General features: G+C 34.7%; 1 pseudogene; it reads right to left on the reverse strand.

The window, feature by feature from the left end:
* LOC149570021 (respiratory burst oxidase homolog protein C-like) overlaps positions 1 to 24,679 on the reverse strand; it is a 121,056-nt pseudogene that overhangs the window by 65,550 nt on the left and 30,827 nt on the right.

Here is a 24,679-nt window from a genome sequence, read left to right on the forward strand (position 1 = left end):
CTAACCAATGGCTCTACCTCCATAGATGCAATGATTTAAGGGGAGATGACTAGATTATCATGCAAGGCTTTCTAACTAGCTGCTAGGATGTAAGTGGCCTAGTTTATAGATCCCTATCAAACATCCACTAATATTACCATGCAACTATCCATCTACTCTTACTCTTACTTAGCAACTTTCTCAAAATGAAATCTACTTTAACAACTTCAAAGGAAATCTAACTTTAGCTGTTAGAAGTAGAAACCATGCAATAACACCAAATGTTCTTGATCACCGTGCAAGTAATGACAATGATGAAGAGAGGCAATTTTGGTATAATCTTAGCAACAAGTTTCTTCAACCCTTTACAAATGAGAGCAAATGGCTTTATATAGAGGCCAAGATTATAATTGACGGTAGGGATAAAGAGGCAAAACCAACCATATTAGATCCTAGAAATCCTAATTAGGGTTGCCACCCCATTGGCCAATGAGAAGATGCCACCTCATCAATGGACCAATGAAAAAAAAGGAAAAGTGGCAACCAATGAGAAGGCACCAAAATGTTAGCCAATTAGAATCAGACACCTATCCTACCCAAGAAGAAGGAGAATTTTCCACTTGGGCTTACATCGAATGATCTTCTAATATAGTTCTACCCTTTTCTATCATCTTTTTAGCCAAAGTGATGAACTTGGCTAGCTTGTCATTGATTTCCTTCCTGGGAGGGCAAGGTGTATGTTTCATTTATGATTATTCCCAAGTTATGCTCTACTATCTCATATTCCTGAGCCACAATCTCTATTGGCATAAAGTTATTTTCCATTAATGACAACACTCATCTCACAGTTCTAACTGAGCACTGAGTAATACAGTTCAGACCGAGTGATGGCAACATAGTTCAAACCGAGCACTGAAGACATAGTTCAAACCGAGCATTGAAGACACAGTTCAAACGGAGCATCGAAGACATAGTTCTAACCAAGTGAAGAAGCACTTAGTGTTAACCAAGTGAAGATGCACTTAGTGTTAACCGAGTGAAGAAGCACTTAGTGTTAACCGAGTGAAGATGCACTTAGTGTTAACCGAGTAAAGATGCACTCAGTATTAATCGAGTGAGGAAGCACTCAGTGATGATCAAGTGAAGGACTCAATGATAACCGAGCTCAGGAGGTTAACAAAGAAGTTAGTTTCTACCGAGTGACACTATATCTACCGAGTCACCAATGGTTATCGAGTTCTAGGAAACATTGTATGACTAGTATGAACTGAGCCCCTACCTCTACTGAGTGCATGACGATGCCAAGTAATGTAGTGGATGCTGCATATCAGAAGGTCATCAAGTCTATCTAAAGAACTCAAGTTTATTTTACTATTTGGCCAACTCAGTTATATTTTGTTTACTTGTGTTTGGCCGACCTTGCATGAATAATTATTGGAATGGTATATATATGTAATGTATTATATCATTAAAAAAAAAAAAAAGATACAAGGAAGATATACAAGATACAGAATATTGCACAAAAGAGGGACATAAGATATGATATGCGAATTCATCAGTAGTAAAGAATACTCAACAAGGTCTACAAGGAGCAGAAATGATTTCATCAATCACAGAAGGTGATCTACAAGAAAGAAACCAATCAAGTTGTAAGTTGATCTGTTGGTTCATCCTAACAGGTGAATCATTCTTGTAAATCCTTTAACAAGGTAGACTTAATCATCTTTATTCAAATCTCCTAACAGAGTGCATACTTGTAAAGTATGTTTGTAAATCCTCTAACAAGGTGGATCTAGCAATCCTTTGTGCTCCTAATAGGGAAAATCACTAGAAGTGATCATTGTAAGCCTTAACCGGCCAACTTCATATTGTAGTAACAAAGCTTTATGGGTATCATCCCCACACCAGTTTTACTTTCTATTTTGGAAGGTTTCTGGGTCACCAAATCTCTGTGCATATATGGTTTAAATGTTTAATAGTTCTTTTATGCAGCAGACTAGATGAGTGAATGTTGTATATGGTTATTCTGAATTGACTTAAAAGTTTTATTGTTACTGATTCACCCCTCCCCTCTAAGTAACCTATTATATCTTGAATATTTCCAACAATTGGTATCAGAGCTTTTTGGTTCTCAGGACAAAGTTTGACAACTTAAGCAAAGATCTAAGTTATGGAGATATTCAGACTAGAGAAAGTTATTGAAAATAAAAAGTTAGATCTAGAAATGGCCATGGTTCAAATCAAAGAAGAAAAGGAGCATCTTTATCAATCCCTCAAAAGAAGAAAGGAACTTGCAAGATAAATGAATGACCATCACTATGTTGAAGAAAAGATTGAAGATTTGTTACCATCAAGTAGTTTAGAAGAAGCTGACAAGGCAATCAAAGAGCTTCTAGAAAAGAATGGATCTCTGCAAGAAGAGGTAATAAAGCTTAAAAGAGAGCAAGAAATAAAATCAATTAGGCTATGTGAAGTTTTGGAACAAAGAAACAAAGCACAAGAAGAATTGGAAGATAAAAGCCATAAAATTCATAATCAATCCCATTAGCATGAAGACCTTATAGACCAACTCTCTAATGCAAATGAAGAAATCAGGATTCTTAGAGTACAAAATGAAAGTCTACAGAATGATTTAAGAACTGAGAGAAAAATCAATGAAAGCTTGGAAAATGATCTAATCTCTGAAAGGCAAGTCAATGAAAGAATGATGAAATCCCAAGCAGATCTGAATCAATTAAATCAACAAAATGAGGAAAATCTTTATAGACATAAAGGTAAAGCTGGTCTGGGATACAAGGAAGAAGGTGAATCCTCCAAACAAGGTGAACAAAGGAATAAAAAACCCACTTGTAATCACTGTGGCAAGTTAGGTCATACACCAAACAAATGCTGGAGCAATGGAAAAGAAAAATTCAATGGTAAATACTTCAATTGCAATCAGCATGGTCACAAAGCAAATGAGTGCAAAGAAAAACCAAAATTTGAAGGCAACTATCACAAATGCAAAAAACATGGTCACAAGGCATTCCAATGCAGATCCAAATCATTCAATCCAGCTGAAAAACTTGTCAAATCCATATTTGGATGAGACTACAACACCTGGTGCAGATGTCACTATTGTGGAGAATATGGACATACTGGCATAAATTGTGCAAGACATCACCTAAGGAAGAAGGAAACTACTGTAAGGTGCTATACATGTACAGAACTTGGTCATATAGCTAGAAATTGCATGAATATAGAAAGAATTGAAGATGAGAAGAAAATCAAAGCAGACAACATTCAAAAGAAAATGAAGCAACAGTGGATTCCAAAATATACTGAACAAGATAAGTCAAGCAATGGCAATATCACTCAAGAAATGAGTGACTCCACCATCTCTGATTAATATTCATAAAAGAAAGTATGGAACTGCATCCTCCAAGAATTATCCTAAATAGTTCCACAAGAAGAAAGATGATCAGAACAGTATTCAGATACACTTTGATCCTAGACTTAACCGAGTTCAGTTGGGTGCAATAAAGTTTCACTTACCAAGTTATATCAACCAAGCAAGGTCAATTCGTGACCTTACTGAGTTAGGTCAGTACATCAATGTTTTCTTTTGATCACTGAGTTGATAGTATCTACCAAGAAAGTGGATGACAACCTGTCATTTCATCTACGGTCGTACCAAGCATTTATGACAATTTTTTTGTCAAAAAGGGCAAAATTTTATCTCATTCTTCACTACGAACTTTGAGCTAAGTTATCTTTTGCGATTCCAGAGCAAGCTTAAAGCAATTTTGAGAAAATTTTAAAGGGTGAAGAATCTGTTCAAAATTTCTCTTCACTTATCGAGCAGTAATGGCATCCGGAAGTAGCAGCTCCAAGGCAAAGAGAGGCTCAAAAATGTTGGTTAAAGGTGTGGAATGGAAGGCATCGAACTTCAAATTGGCACCAACAATTGCATAATCACTTGATCCTAATGGTGCTCAGTCTCAAATTCCTCCAAAGGTACTCCTTAAATGACATTCACTCTCATTTCAAATGTTCCATTCAAGAACTTGGAAACCTAGAAATTGATAATGCCCTAGGAGAAATGAGCATAGATGGAAATTTGAAACCCGAGCATAAGCATCTTGAAACAAAAGGGTTAACCCACATTTCACATTTACCAAGGAATTTTCAAATTAAATGGGTTAGGTATGTACTCAGTTGGGTTCACAACGGTCAATTGTGGTTAGAGCAACCAGTGCTTATCACAAAGAAAATGATTAACAAGATTACTGGCCTTCCCATGTTGAGCAAAGGGAAGTCTACCAAAACCCTAGGCCGGGAAAAATTGCAAAGGCTGACCCAAGCAGAATATGATGGTAGAGGACTTAAGCTCGGTATAGTAGCTGACGCTGAATTAAGATTTGGTATTCACATCATTGCTCATAAAATTTACAGTTTGAGCCATCCAAACAGTGTACCTTGTGAAGCAGTAGATTTAGCATATAAGGTAGTAAAGAAGAATATTGAGTTTGATCTGTCTGAATTTCTTTTGTCTCAATTTAATAAAAATATGGAAAGCATAAGGACTTCAAAGAATAACTCCTGCAAATTCGGTTCACTTTTGATCTGTTTATTTTTCTATGTTCAAAAGTCTTTTCCATCAAAAGGATCAGTAGTATGGAGAAAAGATATTCCCATTCTTTATCAAATAAATGAGTTCATTGTAGAGTTAGGTGAAAATTTTGACAGTGTTTTGGATAATTACTTTGAAGATTTTAAGGAAAGAATGAACAATAGGTTCTGTATTCCACCTAAACTGGTTGAGGAATACAAAGAAGATGTATGCTTTATGGTAGATTGTGAGAAAGTATACATACAGGCATTCAGGCCCTGAGTTGCATGGGTGAAACCTCTTCCTTATGAGGTCAATATTGATGAAACCAGAGATATCATAGAAGCACTGATGAATGAAACAGGAGACCCAAAGGAACCAGTCTTTGGAACTTATGATGAAGCCAAGGCCAGAATTGAGCTTCAAATCAAAATCCCTTAGGTCATTAGCAAAGGAAAGAGGAGAATTGCAAAGCTAAAAATAGAAGTTGGTCCTCTGATGATTACTGAAGGGAAAGGAGAAGACGACGAAGAAGAAGAGGAAATTGAGTTAGAAAAAGTAGAGGAGCCTCAACGGAAGAAAGGTAAGGTGATTATCACCAAACCTAAAAAGCAAGCTACTTTAGTCTTCTCCAGGAGAACAAGATAGGGGAAGAAGGAACCTGTACTTGTCAAGCATCCACTCACATTTGAGGCAAGGTTGAAGCAATTAGAAGAAGGTGTTAGCTTCACAAACTTCAAAGCATTGAAGTTTGAAACAAGAATAGAACAAGAGAAAATGTAGATTGAGGAACTGGTATTGAGTAAAATGGGAAGATGGAAATACTCTCCGGATGAGATTGCCTCTCAGATCCCTAAAGAGCTATTGGAGAGGTTGCAACCAAGATGGGAAATTGCAATCAAGACTGTCAAGGATATCTTTGAGCAAACCCTAAAAAATCTCCTGCCGAGTCTCACTGATGTAGAAGTGAAGAAATCACTAAAAGATCATGAAGGTAATATGATGATTAGATTCCACACTTGTTTAATACTAATAAAAGACATTGAGCATGTTGTAAATGATGCAACAAACATGTGGAAACATATCTATCATCTACATAAATCCAGCGAGGATATTGTTGAAATCAAGGACAATGACATCAGTGATGATGATGATATTGAAGATATTCTAGGGGATCTGCATTCAATGATGATAAATGTTGAGGAAGAAGACAAGGAAGATGAAATGGAGGAAGAAGAAGTTGAACAAGCTAAGGAGGAAGATGATCCTGTAAAAATTGTAGCCAAATTCATTGCATCTCTTACTCACTCTCCACCTAAAGCAGCTACATCAACTGTGGAGATAGCTTCAATTGGTGAGATTGTGTGCACAATAGTTTCATCAATTGCTCAATCTTCACCTGTCTCCTCTCAGCTCTAGGTACCATGTGTCTACCACTTCATTAACCGAGCTGCAACCATCTTCATTGACCGAGTCATCATCAGCTACAGTAGTAAGTTCATTAAGCATATCGACTTCTACTGCAGAGTGTACAGTAAATGTACCCACTATTACTTCAATTTTGACAATTTCATCTACTCCAATTTTTGCATCTGTTAGTTCTCCCATTCCAACCTGTACATCAATCTTGGGAGGAACATCAATTCTTGATACTATTAGTACTTCTCTCAGTATTCCTCTAGTTAGTCCTATTCCAGTTTTGTCAGCCAGTCCAACCTCATCAACTATTGTTTCAGTTTCAAAGGAAAAAGGTGAAGTCATTGCAGGAAAAGCAAAGAGATACATGTTTTCCAGCAAGGCAGTGGATGAGGAAATAGACTTGGATAAGGACATTGTCATTCCTAAGATAGATCTAGATACTGCATCAGTCAATGAAATGAGAATGATTAGTTAGCTATTAGAGCAGAAGGCAAGGCAAAAACAACTGAGGCATGAGAGAGACCAGGAATATAGTATTATTGTAAGTGCTAAGAATATTCTAATAGAGGCTATAGGTGTTGAAGTAGATTCTAATCAACACATTTTGATTCAGTTAGAAGAGGTTGTATATAAATTCAATGAGGATACCTCCGGCCAAGAAAAATTGATTGAAAAGGTAGAGAAGAAATTTGACAATAAGGTGCTTGAGCACATTGCTCAGCATATTGCATTAAAATAGGTAGAATTGTCTACAACTTTGAGTAATTTTGAACATTCTTTTAATAATGTAACTTCACTTTTTGGAAAACTTTGTGATGTTACCGAGTATACTAAGGAAATCAAAGAAAAGTTGAATAAAATTGATGAGGATATGAAGGTCAGTGCCCAAATGTTGTAGCTTGACCATAGTTCAAGTTCATCCCATCATCTCAGAATAAGATTTTTGTCAAAGAAACAGGCAGAATTATTGAGAGAGGAAGCAAGGATCAGGTGTACTCTGATTGACATCCAAAATATGATCCTTCCTATCATGGACACAATGTAGAAGCATAATGCCCATTCCAAAACATTGATTCATGACAAAAACTTCTCAATTGCAGATCATATGATTGAACTCTCTGTAGGAGTTCAAATAGCACTCTCCACCAGCAAACTTTTGTAAGAAAATTGGGATAAGACATTGGCTCTTATTCTCAAGGTACATTCTGAGTTTATCTCTCATTTTGGAATCTCTGTGTAAATATATATTGTTTAATTTGGCATTATTGTCAAAAAGGGGGAGATAGCACACTCCAAGAGATAATTGTGCAAGAGATATGTGTAATGACTTGTAAATACTATGCATATTGTATGGGGGAGATACATGTAAGAAAGATATGTGTAAAAAGACTTACAAAGATCAATTTTGAAAATTCAGAACTGTATGTCAATTTTTGCACATAAACTTTGAATCATAATTTTTTTTGTGACTAATGCTAAAGGGGGAGATTGTTGGCATAAAGTTATTTTCCATTAGTGACAACACTCATCTCACAGTTCTAACCAAGCACTAAGTAATACAGTTTAGATCGAGTGATGGCAACACAGTTCAAATCGAGCACTGAAGACACAGTTCAAACTGAGCATCGAAGACACAGTTCTAACCGAGTGAAGAAGCACTTAGTGTTAACTAAGTGAAGATGCACTTAGTGTTAACTAAGTGAAGAAGCACTTAGTGTTAATCGAGTGAAGATGCACTTAGTGTTAACCGAGTAAAGATGCACTCAGTATTAACCAAGTGAGGAAGCACTCAGTGATGACCAAGTGAAGAAGGACTCAGTGATAACCAAGCTCAGGAGGTTAATGAAGAAGTTAGTTTCTACCGAGTGACACTATATCTACCGAGTCACCAATGGTTACCGAGTTCTAGGCAATGTTGTATGACTAGTATGAACTGAGCCCCTACCTCTACTGAGTGCATGACGATGTTGAGTAACGTAGTGGATGCCGCGTATCAGAAGGTCATCAAGTCTATCTGAAGAACTCAAGTTTATTTTACTATTTGGCCAACTCAGTTATATTTTGTTTACTTGTGTTTGGAAGACCTTGCATGAATAATTATTGGAATGGTATATATATGTAATGTATTATATCATTCAAAAAAAAAAAAAGAGATACAAGGAAGATATACAAGATATAGAATATTGCACAAAAGAGGGACATAAGATATGATATGCGAATTCATCAGTAGTAAAGAATACTCAGCAAGGCCTACAAGGAGCATAAATGATTTCATCAATCACAGAAGGTGATCTACAATAAAGAATCCAGTCAAGTTGTAAGTTGATCTGTTGGTTCATCCTAACAAGTGAATCATTCTTGTAAATCCTTTAACAAGGTAGACTTAACCGTCTTTATTAAAATCTCCTAACAGAGTGCATACTTGTAAAGTATGTTTGTAAATCCTCTAACAAGGTGGATCTAGCAATCCTCTATGCTCCTAACAGGGAAGATCACCAGAAGTGATCATTGTAAGCCTTAACTAGCCAACTTCATACTGCAGTAACGAAGCTTTGTGGGTATCATCCCCACCCCAGTTTTACTTTCTATTTTGGAAGGTTTCTGGGTCACCAAATCTCTGTGCATATATGGTTTAAATGTTTAATAGTTCTTTTATGCAGCAGGCTAGATGAGTGAATGTTGTATATGGTTATTCTGAATTCACTTAAAAGTTTTATTGCTACTGATTCACCCCTCCCCTCTTAGTAACCTATTATATCTTGAATATTTCCAAAAAATCTCATCCAATGTCTTGTTAACCATTGGTATAGCAATCTAAACCTTTCAGTGACCATCATTGTTGCTCCTGTTTACCTTTGCCACTATTTTTGCAATTTATTTCTAGTTCTCACTATCACCCTTTTCTACTAATCCTTGGATGTCTTCAACTATTTAGACAGTCACTATCTCGCCTCTTTGCATAAGCATTTGCCTTAATTATAGTGGTGTAGTGCATCTACCCAAATCTGGATTTGGTTCGATTAGCAAAGCATCGCCAATGGCCTCAGGTGGCTGGCTCATTTCTTTAATATCAATTGGCCTATCCTTTTCTTCACTAGTGATTGCCATGTCATCTCCATGTTGATTCTTTGAGAGAGGGGAGTACTCAGTGTTGTCACTGTAACCACTTGATTCTGAATCAAATATCACCTCTATTGCGACCCCTTTTCCACTTGTATTATCTTATTGGCTTCTAGCCTTAATTATGCTCTCTCTTGATGGAACTGCATTCTTTCTCTTTGTTGGAGGTTCATGGTGTTCTTTACTTTTCTCGACCTTCAAACATCTCTTCTTGTTCTTAACTATTCTTTTCTTCTAGCTACTGCCCTGACCTTTCTATCCAGCTAATTTTGCTAGACCTTCCTTTGGTTTCATCTTCTCACAAGTAAGGTGTACCCTATGACTTTGTAATTTCCTTAACTTCATATTGTACCATGACTTGGTGTGCAAATTAATTGTTCTTGTAATTGTCTCCAAGGAAGGATCCTGGTGATCATCCCAATCCACTGGGCTCAACTCCATTCCATCCACTTTATCATAATCTTCTCTTAGCACATTTTCATCATCTTCCAATTGATCGAGAATATCAAGACCTCTCCACCTAATTTCCCTCATCATGTGCACTGACAATCTTGAGAAAGCTAGCTTTCTCAAGTGAAAGTCATCCTATGCATTAGCCCATAAATCCTCTATAGTAGGAACATGTTTGAGTGTATTTCCATGAGATGCCTTGATAAGAACATTAGGATCAAATCCTTGCCTTTCTCTATATCATGCTAGATGATATCATTCTAATTCTTTCTTTGTAGCTACAAATGCAACAGGATTGGGACAACTATCATTGCCAATTCCAAATGAGAAGATAATCCCTGTGTCACCTTAAGTTTCACCATTTTGTCATAATGCTCAAGTTACCTGACCAATTCCATCAAAATCGCCTTCTTGGGTGGGTACCTTGGAAGTCTCTTGGGACATATTGTGCTTCCTGCTACTATAACATATGTGAATTGCAGAAATTGGATGAACCAACTCCCATACTTCTTGAGTTTTGCTTCTACTTCTGATCAGAGTCTCTTAGTAGGTGTCCCTTGTAATATCCTTACCATTTTCATGGAAAAGGCATCAAAAACATCTTATAATCCTTGGTGTTATGAAAATGAAGTTGTGGATAACACTCATGCACCAAAGATTGCCCCAACCCATTACCAATTACTCCTAAGGCCTTAAGTCCAGGATTTTGATACAATCTCAAAATAGGATAGAAAAGATAGGACCCCATATAGAATTGCTTTTGATTTTGCACAGTCCTAAGTTGCAATTCTAAATTTATGCTTATAATCCTAGCCCAATCAAATCTTCTCTTTCCATTTTCAATTCCATCAATAAAATAATACATCTAGTTCTCGAATTACATACCTTGAGCTAAGCCTATGATCCAGTTGAGAAGCACAATGAGATCACCATATTTTGATTTGAAATCTGACATGGTGAGCCTTGATGATCTGGTAACTCCCTTCTTGCCTTCATGTAACCAATTTTTCTTTAGGTGAATGAAGAAAGCCTTCTGATTATCCTCAAATGGCTTGGCCACCTAATCCATCGTTACCACTATCATGCCTTTGTACTGGGGGATATAAAATGCTTCTTTGACCACTTGTTCACTGATGTTGGCCAAGACTTGCTTCCCTTCATCAAAAATGATGGACTTAGTAACAATATCAAACTAGGATGCACACTCTATTACCAACTCTAGACAAAGCAAGGTAGGAGGGAAGGCTATTGCATGTACAATTTCACTTTTATATATTTTCTTTGCTATGGGGCATTGTCCTTCCTTCAATCTGTCCATTAACTAGATCATGTTCACTATGCCGATATTGGTGTCACTTATTCACCTCACTTTCGAGAAGAAGGTGGTCTTAGGCATAATGTCTTCCTTGGTTTTTTTGATGTTCATTACTTTTGGGTTCTTTTTTGCACTAACATCTACCATCCTAAAATACTTATTTTTGCCACTTCATTTTAAGTGATATGGATTGCACTTATTGATCTCCAACCTTCTTTCTATCGATAAAATCTAGCTTATTTTTACCCCACCAAGTCTTATCTCTACACTTATTAATCTCCAACCTTCAACCTAGGGGTGGGACTACCACTTATTTCTACCTCTTCATTACCTTAGGATGGACTATGCTTATATCTCCCAACTTCAACCTAGGGTGGTCTAGCTTATTCCTGCCTTGCCAAGTGTCCTATCATGAAATCTACACTTATCTCTCCAAACTTCAACCTATCAATGGGATGATGAAGTGGTGGATGATGAATGCAAGAAGAACATAAGAGAAACAAAACCAATCAAGAACAAGGAGTAGAATCCACCTTTGAACCAATTTTCACCTCTATAATGAGTAGAATTTTACCTTAATTTTGTCTTTTACCAATAACTGAGCCTTCTTCAAGTTCGGATCAAACCTTAGAAAATTCAAGCCTCCTTGCAAAAAAAATAAAAATTTGATCTCTTGAAACCATCCAAATTTGTCCAAAATCAGACCTTGGACCATGTATCCTCTACCAAAAAAATTGCTCAAATTTAGTGCAAAAATTCGTAGCGTTTTAGCAAGAAAATTAGACTCTACAAAATCACCAAACAAGAGAAAAGTTCATATCTGCCTCAAAACACCTAGGGTAGAAATCAAAACCCTTTATGGAAGGAGAAAAAATGCCAAATAATGAAAATATCTGCTCCCAAAAAATTGTTTAAGGCTGGAAAATGCTTCTTCAAGAAAAATTGCCAAACATAGAAGTTGCTCCTCCAAGAAAAATTGCTAAACATAGAAGAAGAGATGAGATTGGAATGAGGAGGTGAGAGAGCGGGGAGATCTCTTATACCACAATCTCCTTGCTCCCTCAAGCTGGTTGATTAGCCCTATAGGAGAGAAAATTTAAATTAGTGCTTCATTAGTGGCCCATATTTAAATGTCATGCTAAAATTTATTTTGCCCATAGTGAAATTTGCCTATTTAATTGCTGGTTGTGATCCAAAATTGCAAAATAAGATTAGGAAAGCCTTGGAGATGCCAAGGTTTTTTATTTAAAAATGTTTTAGCAATTAAAATATCATTAAAATCAACTCTAGCAAGCCACAATCGATTTTCAATTTTAATTTACTAGTCTCTTTTAATATTTAAAAATCTCCAAGGCAATCTTTTAACTAATTTAATGCAAAATTTTTCCATTAAGTCCACTTTCCATTTTGCAATGCAATTTTAATTTTTTAACCAAAATAAATCCTTTCTCTAGCATTCAAAATCAATTTTTCCAATTTAACTTCACTATCACAAAATTTCCCTTTTTGCCGAAAAATTCAAGATTCTCCAAAACAATTAAATCTTTAAAAAAATTCATTTTGAAAATGTTAAAGTCTATACAATTATATCAAATTTTCAAAATTTGTCTAAGTCCCAAATTTTTTTTGCAAATTTATCTTGCCGATTATTGCTCTAACCATCAAAAAATATGTTGCCTTTGACATTTGTTTGGCCTAAGGATAAAATTGCATGCTCTAGAAAATCAAGTTAAGACTGGGTGGCAAAATAAATCCAACCACCTCCCTCCTGGCTCAAAGGCATCCAAGGTGTAAAATTTTCAAATCAAAAACTTTTGGACAACTCCAAAAAATTGGCTAAGGTGATCGAAAAAAGGGGGGTCCCCAAAATTTTGCGGTGATGATGTGAAAACCTCACAATAGTGATTAGTGTTGATTGTTCACACTTTTATCTAAATCAACACAATTTTACTCTTAGTGTAAATTCATTTGTACATTATTTTATGTTTTGAGTTTTAGCACAACCAAACTCCAATACTAATTAAATGGGTGACTATTGAAAGGATGCAATGTTGTATATCGCCTCCTGTGTTTCATGGAAACTTTTTTTTTGTATTGAAATTTGTAAAATCTTATGCAATTACACGTCCATGTTTGATTTATTAAGTTTCAATTGATGTGTCGGTTCAAGAATTGGAAACATTGGACTATTTTGATATTCTTATGGACTAATAGTGTTTCACAGGACAAGAAAATTCTATTACTTTTTATTCTAAAGAAACTTTGTTGCTTAATATAGGGAAAATTGCACAATTTGTTCTTCATTGTAAGAACTTTAGGAAAATGGTAACTATGATTGTGTGTTGTTTCTAAAAGGTGGATTGAATCTACTTAAGCACCCAACCATCACTTACATTTATTGATCATGAGAAGAAAATAACTTTTTTCCTTAACAAAACTAGGTGTCCTAATGTAGGTAACAAACTCATTCCATTGAACTTATTATAATCATTGTTAAGATTTTAGAGATCTTACTCAAATATGAAGCATCATGTTGGGTTTTAAGTCTATTAATGCTAAATGAGTAAGATTGTATGGTAGTCTTAGCAAGCATGTTGCCCTTTGTTTTAAGTCATATGCACTTGCAGTTTATCATGGCTTAGACCCAATGGATTATTTGAGGGAGCTTTGGTTTCATCCTTTTCATTCTAGCCTCTATTTCCTCCTAGGCAATGCCTAATTGTATTGGTTTAAGCATTTGATGTGGTAGTAGTAGTGCATCTATTTGATTGTATTAATTTAAACTTTATATAGTGGTATTCTCTAATTGATCAAATTATCATTCCACTGTGAAAGGGAAAAGAGTGAAGAATTGTGCCCAATATCATTCTAGGATCTAATCAATCATAGTTTTGTTTGACAAGTAATAGGAAAATTTGTGGCAACAATCATTCTACCAATTCAATTTATCGCATGCAATGTGTTGTGTTTGATAGTATAGGTTTTTTGTTTAGTCTACTTGGTCCTTATTCAATGCATGTGTTTAATTTTTTTTAATATTTAGAAGATACCATATTTAAAAGTATGGATATAAAGTTAATTCTCACACTTTAATAACTAGGATTGCAATTCTATATCTTTTCATGGTTATTATTGGTGTTTTTATTTGTGTGAGTTTTTGTTTAGTCAGTTTGTATCTCTTATAAAATCATTGGGTTTACCAATGCCCACAATAGTTGATAAAAAAAGGGCATCACAAGAAGGCCAAAGATATGTTAGAGAATATTTGAGGCACAAATGAAAATGAAGCTTACTACCACTTCTAGACATTTTTATCATTGAAATACCCGCTTCTTAAAATCCAACTATTGCTTCCAAATTTCCTTACCCAATTTCGGATCTATATAATGAATCTATCCATGAAGACATGTGGATTTGTCAAGGGTTTGTGGAAAAATTATGATAAGAGGATTTGCAATGATATCCACTATAGAAGGAATCCAAAAATATAGATTTGGCAATCTGATTTATATAGAGACAATCTTGAATTTTTTTTACTAATGGATTGAGTCTTGGTAAGAAAGACTTCATAAAAGGTAGAGAGGATTGTCTCAATGCTAGGGATCCCTTCTCTAAGACCCATTATCTATCTTCTAATGATACACATTAAAAATTAAATTTTTTCTACACAAATATAAATCACTATAAGATTTATATAAGAAGCTACCTTATTCTCAACACTAGTTTTTTGATCCACACTCTAGCTTTCCAATGTATATTTCAAATGTTATAATAAATAGTTAACACACTTAGAAAGTGAGTGTTTGTAATTACAAGAACCAATATTCGTGAGTGTATGTCCAAAAGTTTCCTTACCTTAAAAAATTTCAAGTGCATTTTTTGAATCAAACTTAAGCTATTATAGTTGGTAATTTTAAAGTCATGCCTAACTCATATGAATCCTTTTTCTTGTAAATGGAAGAAAATTTTCTTCATAGCATTAGCATTCATGTTTCCAATCTGGCAAAGTATTTAAAAAAGAGAGTTGGCATTCATGTTTCTTAGTGCATATAGAAAAGTAGAGTGAGACTTCACAAAAATATTTGACACATATTCATTTGATGATTGGAATAAGGTTATGCTAAAGAACATCATAATGACTCTGGCATTTTTATGCTTTAGAGCAATACTCTTGAAGACATTTCTCCAACTGGGCTTGGAAAAGTGTTTGTGAACCTACATAAGATCAAATGAATCAATTATGAAACATCATGAAAATGATATTTCAAGAAACTACTTATGGAAAAATCTAGATATTTCCACAATGTTTTCCCTACTTTGGTTCTAGAAATAATATCAACACCATGCTTGACATGATTTAGAGCTTGCAACATAGATATCAATGTTGACCGCACATCACCCTCTTCATAGATACTTGTGCAATAGTTATGCAGCTCAATTACTCCTAGCAAGTGATTCATTCCATTCTCCATTTAACAATTTTATTTCACAAAATAGATCTATAGATGTAAAATCCTCTAGCTTCATACCTTCTAATTTATTTTTGCCACTTATTCAATATTCCTTTAAACAATTCAAATGTTCCTTGCTCTCTCATGACCCAATAAAACTAAGCATGGGCTACATTGAAATGTTTCTTCTTCTATCTCCCAATATTCTTTATATCCTTTAGCTAAGTTATAGAACACAATGAATTTCATCCATGAAATTCAAATTTCAGCTAATTTTACCCTTCTCATCTTTGGTCGAACTTTATGATATTTAATATAATACCATTATTTGATATAAGATTATTTATTTTAAAATAATATTGAGTAATTTAGTTCAATCATTTGGCAATGTCAATCTATTTTGACAGTTTTGTGGATATTTTACCTACTTTTAAAAATAAATAAATTTAATGTCAATTTTTTAAAAAAATATACCCTTGCTGAATTTTATTTTGATTTTATGATTGATAAACTTGAATTTAATTCAAACCTTTTGACTTAGCCCTTCAGATGTCACACATTAAGAACAAGAAAAAAATCACAATGACATCTGAATGGAACTTACTCTTTCTTCTTTAGATACTTTCATGTGATTAACAATGTCCTTGAGAATGCTAATAAATTGGGTAGCTCCAATCCAAAGTCCAACATGAAGCAAGATGTCATATATTTTGTAATCTTGAGTTGGTTCTCTATAAGGCTTGTTAATGAGAAACTTCAGGAACCTACTACGCGAGCAATGATCTAACTTGAGCCCTTGAAACTAACTTAAATATCTACTGAATGGAAGATTACATATGACATTGAAATGATAAATAGATCTTGATGATTTATTTGCCTCTGGTTGTATTATCCATGCATGAGATTAGCTCTCAATAGACTACTTTTCCTAGTCATGGGAGGCTCCCATACCTTCTAGGAATAATAAAAAACAATTAGTCATAATACTTCCACTCTCTTGAAAAACAAAACACCATTAACTAGTTTAAAGAGGAAGAGACATGAGAAATTGTGTACCTTTGCAAAGACATTTTTAAGTTACCAAGTTGAATCGCCCAATGTACAAATATGAACACTCAAGTAGTCATCTTTTGGGGCTGATGTTATGAATGGATCCCTATAAACAAAATAAAAAATATTAATTGGATCTTTTATTTCTATCTTTTTCTTAATGAGATTAATTGGTGATGGAATTCAAAGAAAAGAGGAGTAATAACATTGAATGTTTAGATTTTCCCTACCCATGATGAGATGCATCATTGTTCCAGAAATTTTTATTATTTTGTGTAGATTAGGTTGTGGTGAAGCTTTGCAAGGGAAGATGTATTTAGAATATTTATCTCATAATGAATTCAACTCTTGTCCTCTCTTGTATAAGGAGAGCTTGTCCTAATTTGTTTTTGTCTTAAAGTAGTGTTATGATGCAGGAGCATCCAGTGGTGTAAGGGCAATGCTTAGTGTTAGTTTCTGTTTAATGTGTTTTCATTTCTAGATACCCATTTGGGTCAAATTAAGATTCTAACTCTCATAGTTCTACTATTGGTTTTTTGGGTTAAAGTTTTTGAGCACCTTGGGATATGTGCCAATGTAAAAAATAGTTTATTTTATAATTGATCCATAATTATAATGAGTTAGATGGTGTAATTTTGATGGATGATTATACTTGTAATTTAAATCACTCCAAAAAAGGAATCAGGTTAAAAGGCTTTACAGTTTGAAAGTTATTGCAGTTTAAAGTTGCCTGGAGACCTCTTAAGAGCACTTCAAAGTCAAATTTGAGGCACTAAACAGCCTCATAGAAGCCTAAAAATGAGGGATGGGAAAAGCTATCCATAGGGATATAAAGCACTTGGAAAGATTTTTGAAAATGTAAAAAAATCATCAATTGGAATCTCAGATCAAAAGTTATGCCTTTTGGAAGTTGGACTACCATTTCTGGAAGCTTCTAATTTTACACCAACTTCTAATGTCTTTTCTAGAACCTTATATTTTGGTAGTGGATACCAAATGGAATATTCTAAAATATATTCCTAACTCTAAAACTGTTTTGGGGTACTTAAGGACATTTCTGGCATTGTAAAGGCAATTTTTGGTGGAGTTTGGGAGAGGGTACTGTGTGAAGGGTTTTCTCCAGAATCTGATAATATTGTAAGCCCATAGGGCATTTCATGGAGTCTATTTTTGTTGTACTAAATTTAATAACATATCATTTCTAATAATAATATTTCCCCTTTCCTATTGTGCTCATTTTTGTCTTAGATTGTGCCCACATCAAGTGGTATCAGAGCTGGTTTTCCTGTGTGTAGATAGAGCACCAACTGTGAGGTAGTTTTCACCAAGATTGTGTGGTTGTGGGTTTTAATTCAAGAAGATTCCTCCACAAAGGGAGTGTGGTGGAAGGGCCAGAGTTTTTAATCCTGAGGTTAGAGTCCTCTAGAGACAAGTCTAGGCATTGCAGGCGGAGATCCGTAGAGGGATGAATGTTGCCATAGGCGACGAAACTGAGGAAGAAAATGAAGAAGAAGGAAATATTGGGAAAGAAGGGGAAGGAGATAAAGGATTCCTAAACTAGGTGGAGGAGAGGCTTTTTAGAGCCATTTCCAAGCTTGGAAAAAGATCTAAAATTGACGTCAGCATGTTTTCGAGAAATCTAAACCTAGATGAGTTGATTGACTAGATCAATGAGCTAGATGAATATTTTGAGTGTGAGGATATTAAGGATCTTGATAGGGTTAAGTTTTTCAAGGCCAAAATGAAAGGCCATGCAAAAATTTGGTGGCAAGAGATTTAGTTGGAAAGAAATAGAAGAGGAAAGGAGAAAATCACAAGATGGGATCACATGGAAAAACTAAAGAAGCAATTCATTCCTGTTGATTATGAGCTTGATTTGTTCAAAAAGATACAAGGGTTAAAGAAAGTGGGAAAATCTATTTAGGAATACATAGAGGAATTTTATCGAGTCCTTATTAGGGCAAGGCATGTAGAAGAAAACAAGGAGAAGGTTGCTTGTTAACTTAGTGGGTTAAGAACTAACATTCAAGAGGAGTTAAGTCTAGTTAGAATGAATAGCATTGAAGAGGCATATTGGTTTGCCTTGTGAGTTGAGGAGAAGCTAAACAAAAATTTTGATGGAAGGCAAAAAGGTGCAGTCAAGGAGGAAGGGTTGATGACAAGTCATTTGGAGGCCAAATGAGAACCAGAATAAAAATCAAGATGTGTGTACTAGCCAAAATTAAAGGAATGAGGGTTTCAACCACTCCTATGATCAAAACTTTGGAGATCAAAGAGGAAGAGGTAGAGGACATGGACAAGGTTCAAAAAGAGGAGGCTTCCATGGTACCTATTTTCATTGCAGTGAAGAAAGTCATCATTCCTTTGAATGCTTTGAATGCCAAGGAAGGACAAATAGGAGAGTTGATGGTCAAACAAGGGTTGCTCATGTGGATGATGATGCACAATCATCACATTTAGAGGATGCAAAAAGAGGAGAGATTCTAGTTAATGAAAGGGTCTTACTAAGTAGTAAGACTGAACTTGGACAAAGGAGGAGTTTGTTTCACACCAAGTGCAAGTACAAGGGTAAATGTTGTGATGTGATTGTTGATGATGGAAGCACTGACAACTTGGTGTCAGAGGAAATGGTCTCAAAGCTAAAGCTCAAGAGGGAGAAAAACCCCCAACCCTATCAAATTTCTTGGTTGTAGGATGATCATAAGGTCTTGGTTAGTGATCAATGTTTTGTAAAGTTCAAGATTGGGAGTTACCATGACAAGGCTCTCTGTGACATCATTCCAATGGATGTCTGCCATTTATTGTTGGGAAGGCCATGATAGTTTGATAGGCATGCTATACATGATGGTCATGTAAATACATACTCTTTGATAAAGGATGAAGTTCACCACAAATTGAAGCCCTTAATAAAGGAGGGTTAAAAGGTATGCAGTAGTGCTAGGGTATGTCTTGTTGATGGAAGAAAATTTTTGGATGGCATGAAACATCAACATATGTGTTATGCTTTAATTCCTAGAAAAGATAAGGAAGGTAGTAGTGAAATTCCACTTGAAGTTTTAGGTCTATTAAGTGAGTATAGAGATTTCATCTCTGATAATGTTCTAGAAGGGTTGCTGCCAGTAAGGAAAATTAGTCATCAAATAGATTTAGTCCCTGGAGCTAGTTTGCCTAACAATGGTCCTCCTAGGATGACTCCTATTGATATTGAGGAGCTAAATAGATAAGTTTAGGAGATGTTGAGGAAAGGTTTGATTCGAGAGAGCCTAACTCCATATGCATTACTTGCAGTGCTAGCACCAAAGAAGGATGGAGAGTGGAGAATGTGTATAGACTCTCGAGATATAAATAGAATAACCATCAATTATCAGTTTCCTTTGCCAAGAATGGATGATCTTATGGATTGTTTGAGTGGAGCTCAGTACTTTACAAAGATAGATCTCAAGAGTGACTATCACCATATACAAATATCAGATGGAGATGAGTAGAAGACTACATTCAAGACCAAGGAGGGTCTATATGAGTGGTTAGTCATGCCCTTTGTATTGACCAATGCGCCAAGCACCTTCATGCGACTTATAAATGAGGTACTAAAGCCATTTTTGGGAAATTTTGTTATTATCTATCTGGATGATGTTATGATTTTTAGTAAGTCTTTGGATGAAAATTTATTGCACATTCATAGTGTCCTTGAAAGGTTGAGGGAAGAAAAATTATTGATTAATTTGAAGAAGTATAGCTTTGTCAAAAGGGAGTTAGTCTATTTGGGGTTTGTTGTATCAGTCAAGTGTCTCAAAATGGATCTAGAGAAGGTGAAGGTAATCTTGGAATGGCCTACTCCAAGGTCTACCAATGAGGTGAGGTCATTCCATGTTTCAGCTAGTTTTTACAGGAAGTTCATCAGGAATTTTAGTAGTATATGTGCACCCCTAACTAAAACAATGAGGGGATAGAAAAGAGTTCAAGTGGACTACAAGAGTTGCAAGGAGTTTTGAATTGTTGAAGAAGAAGGTGACATAGCAACCTATGTTTCTTGATTTCAACAAAGTATTCTAGGTGGATTGCGATGCTAGTGGTAGTGCTATTGGGGCTATATTGAGCCAAGAAAGTAAACCTATTGCCTATTTTAGTGAAAAATTGAACGATGCAAAGAAGAAGTATTCTATTTATGATCAAGAGTTCTATGCAATAGTTTAGGCCTTAAAGAAATGGAGGCATTATTTGTTACCTAAAGAATTTGTCTTATACACTGATCGCTAGGCATTGCAATACCTAAATAGCCAAGGTAAATTGAATCAGAGACATTTGAAATGGGTAGAGTTCGTGCAAAGCTATACATTTGTATTGAAACATAGAAGCAAAAGATCTAATAGGGTTGCAGATGCATTAAGTAGGAGACAATTTTTGCTGATAGTAATGTAGGTTGAAGTGGTTTGGTTTGATGAACTCAAGAATCTGTACCTTGAGGATCTTGACTTTGCAGAGGCTTGGAAGGATTGTAAAGAACCTATTACTCTAGAAAGGACCAAGCAGCTAGATTACATGATTCAAGATGGTATGTTGTTCAAGGGAAGTCAATTGTGTATTCCAAAGAGTTCCATGAAGGAAAAATTGATCAAGGAGAAGCACAATGGAGGGATGGCAGGACACTTTGGTCAAGATAAGACTATTGCATTTATTAGAGAACATTATTTTTGGCCTCAATTGCCATAGGATGTGAAGAAGTTTGTGCAGAGTTGTCAAGTATGTCAAATAGCCAAAGGATTTAGTCACAATACTAGACTCTATCAACCATTGCCTATTCCATTGAAGCCTTGGGAGGACATAAGTATGGATTTTGTTCTTGAATTGCCAAGGACACTGAGGGGTAATGAATCAATATTTTTGGTGGTTGATAGGTTCTCCAAGATGACACATTTCATTCCATTCCAAAAGACTCATGACACAATGCATCTAGAAAGTATTGTTTGTAACAGAAATACTAAATTTTTTGAGTATTACTGGAGGACTTTGTGGAAGAAGTTGAAGGAAAAATTGAATTTTAGTTCTACACATCATCTGTAGATTGATGGACAAACAAAAGTAGTGAATAGAAGTATAGGCAACTTGTTGAGGTGTTTAGTAGGAAATAAGCCAAAGGGATGGGATTTGAGTCTACCACAAGCAAAATATGCTTACAATAATTTTGTAAATGGGAGCATTGGTCGATCACCATTCCAAATTGTATATGGGAGTACTCTATGGACTACACTACAGTTGAGGAAAATGGAGCAAGGAGAGAGGACAAGTGCTAAGGTAGAAGACTTTGATGAACATGTCAAGAACCTACATGAGGAGGTGTAAGCACATATTACCAAGATGAACCTATAGTATAAGGCTAGGGTAGACCAAAAGAGGATACATAAGGAGATCCAAGTTAAAGATCAGATTATGGTATATTTGAGGAAGGAACAATTTCCAGTGGGTACCTACAACAAGTTGAAGATGAAGAAATTTGGCCCCTATAAAATTTTGAAGAAACATGACTCAGGAAATGCATATGAGGTGGAGTTATCAGATGGGGTTCACATTTCTCCTATTCTCAATATTGTAGACTTAACAAAATATCATGATGATGGTGCAGATGAGGAATTGATGTTGGAGCCATGTCCAATCCTTACTTCTACGAAGGAAGAGATTGAAGAAATTCTAGATAGTGGTATGGGCTAGAGTACCAAAAATAGGTAGTATGAAGAATACCTGGTGAAGTGGAAAGGATGACCAATATAAGACTCAACTTGGATATCCACAACGAAGGTTTCCCATTTGGGTTTTCCTTTACTAGATAGAAAGTGACATGGTCACTTTTCAATCTACCTTGGGAGTCTAATGCAAGAGCATCCAGTGGTGTAACGGCAATCCTGTATCACCCAAAAATATGCTTAGTGATAGCTTCTATTTAATCTGTTTTCATTTATGGATACCCATTTGGGTCAAATTAAGATTCCAACTCTCATAGTTCCACTTTTGGTTTTTTGGGTTATAGTTTTTGAGCACCTTGGGATACATGCCAATGTAGAAAATAGGTTGTTTTGTAATTGAGCCATAATTATAATGAGTTAGAGGGTGTAAGTTGGAGGGATGCTTATAATTTTAATTTAAAGCACTCCAAAAAAAGAATCAGGTCAAAAGGATTTATGGTTTGAAAGTTATTGTAGTTTTAAGTTTCTTGGAGACCTGCTAAGAGCACTTCAAAGTTAGATTTGACATACTAAATGGCCTTGTATGAGCCCAAAAAATGGGGGATGAGAAAATCTAGTCCATAAGGCTATAGAGAATTTGGAGAGCTTTCCAAAAATGTAAACAGTTTGTCAATCAAAATCCTGGATCAAAAGTTATGCCTCCCAAAAGTTGGACTATCATTTTTGGATTCTTCTAATTTTACACTAAGTTCTGACGTATTTTCTAGAACCTTCTATTTTGGTAGTGGATGAAAAATGACATATTATAAAATTTATTCCTAACCCTAAACCTAATTTGGGGTACTTAAGGACATTTCTAGCATTGTAAAGGCAATTTTTGGTGGAGTTTGGGAGAGGGTACTGTGAGAAGGGCTTTCTACAAAATTTGATAACATTGTATGCCCATAGGGGATGTCATGGAGTCTAATTTTGTTGTACTGAATGTAATAGCATATCATTTCTGATAATAATATTTCCCCTTTCCTATTGTGTTCATTTTTGTCTTAGATTGTGCCCCCATCATGTTAATGATTTGGTCCAAAATTGGTATAGATTGGATGTCCTTGTATCTGACTTAGAGTTTTTTTTGGTGTGGATTAAACATTAACAGATTCTCTCTCTCTCTCTCTCTCTCTCTCTCTCTCTCTCTCTCTCTCTCTCTCTCTCTCTCTCTCTCTCTATATATATATATATATATATATATATATATATATATATATATATATATATATATATATATATATATATATATATATATATATATCTTACATATTATGATGTTGGGTACAATTTTCATGTAAAAGTCATTCCCCCCCCCCCACCTGTCTAGCCTATCATCTTGTCTTGCAATTAGGCATAATCATTCCATTCTAGATTTCTTTTCCCAACTTGACTGAAATTCATTATTTTCCATCTTTAGTACTTGGAATGCAATTATTTGAATTGATAATTGACTTTGAATATAGCTTCGATGTACCTATTGCACCTTATTAAGGTGTGATTGCTAGAATTTATAATGATATGTTATATTTTTAATATTTATTATTATAATTGTAATATTAAAATATTGACTTGGGATAAGATTATAATCATAATTAAATATTTTATTTTAATTCTATTTATCATCTGAAAATAGATGATTCATAATATTATGTTATATGTTACTTCTTAATCATATTTTTAATAATAAATTATATTATGTAATATTATTATCAATATTTTCTTTCTTTACTATAATAATTTGAATAATAATATTTCATAGTGTATTATTATTTATTTGATTAACATGATTACTATTATGACTATGATTATATTTAATTTAATTTTTTGTTTAACTTTGTATTTAGACTATTATGATTCAAATCTAGCTCTAAAAAAGACACATGACATTATGATCAAGGATATTAATTTTATGGTTATGATCAACCATCTTAGGTTCCATCAATGTATAGTTCTGGGGCTTATCCTATAATTGGGGTTATTAATAGGTGAAGCATATCTATTGCCTACTTGACTTTACTAGTTCGTTATTTCCTTTTGTTATAGGTCTTTTAAAGCAATTTATCATAAAAATATTATTTAGTTTGTTGTTACATTTATGAATTGGAACCACTTTCCCTATTATGAGGAGTAACTTAATTATAGATCATTGATAAAAACTTTATTTTCATGTGCCTTATTTTTATCAAATTCCTATTTTTATGTTGTTTGTAGTCCAAGGTTCAATAAATGTCAACATTAGGTGTAATGAATGCTTTTAGCATCCACCTAAGCATAAGGAAGAGGAAATATTTGATCCTCTGGCACCTCCACATGATCAAAAGTGAGTATATCAATTGATTGTGTTTCTCATTTTTTAATAGATATGATCATTTAATGGGGTTTGATGTTTTTAAATGCAAAGGTCTATTTTCTTGACATAAATTGCATAATCATTTGTAACTTTTTCTAAGAAGTTAGCACAAGAAACAATACTTGTGTGCGGCCAAAGTGCTGCAAATTATATTTTATAAGAGTCAATTACTACAATAATTCAGAAAAGTGTAATTGACATGAAATATAATTTTAAAATGCTTGAATAGAAGAA

This window comes from Cupressus sempervirens, chromosome 3 (genome assembly GCF_028749045.1).
Source record: "Cupressus sempervirens isolate cs-2001-9-10 chromosome 3, ASM2874904v1, whole genome shotgun sequence".
Classification (NCBI taxonomy): domain Eukaryota; kingdom Viridiplantae; phylum Streptophyta; class Pinopsida; order Cupressales; family Cupressaceae; genus Cupressus; species Cupressus sempervirens.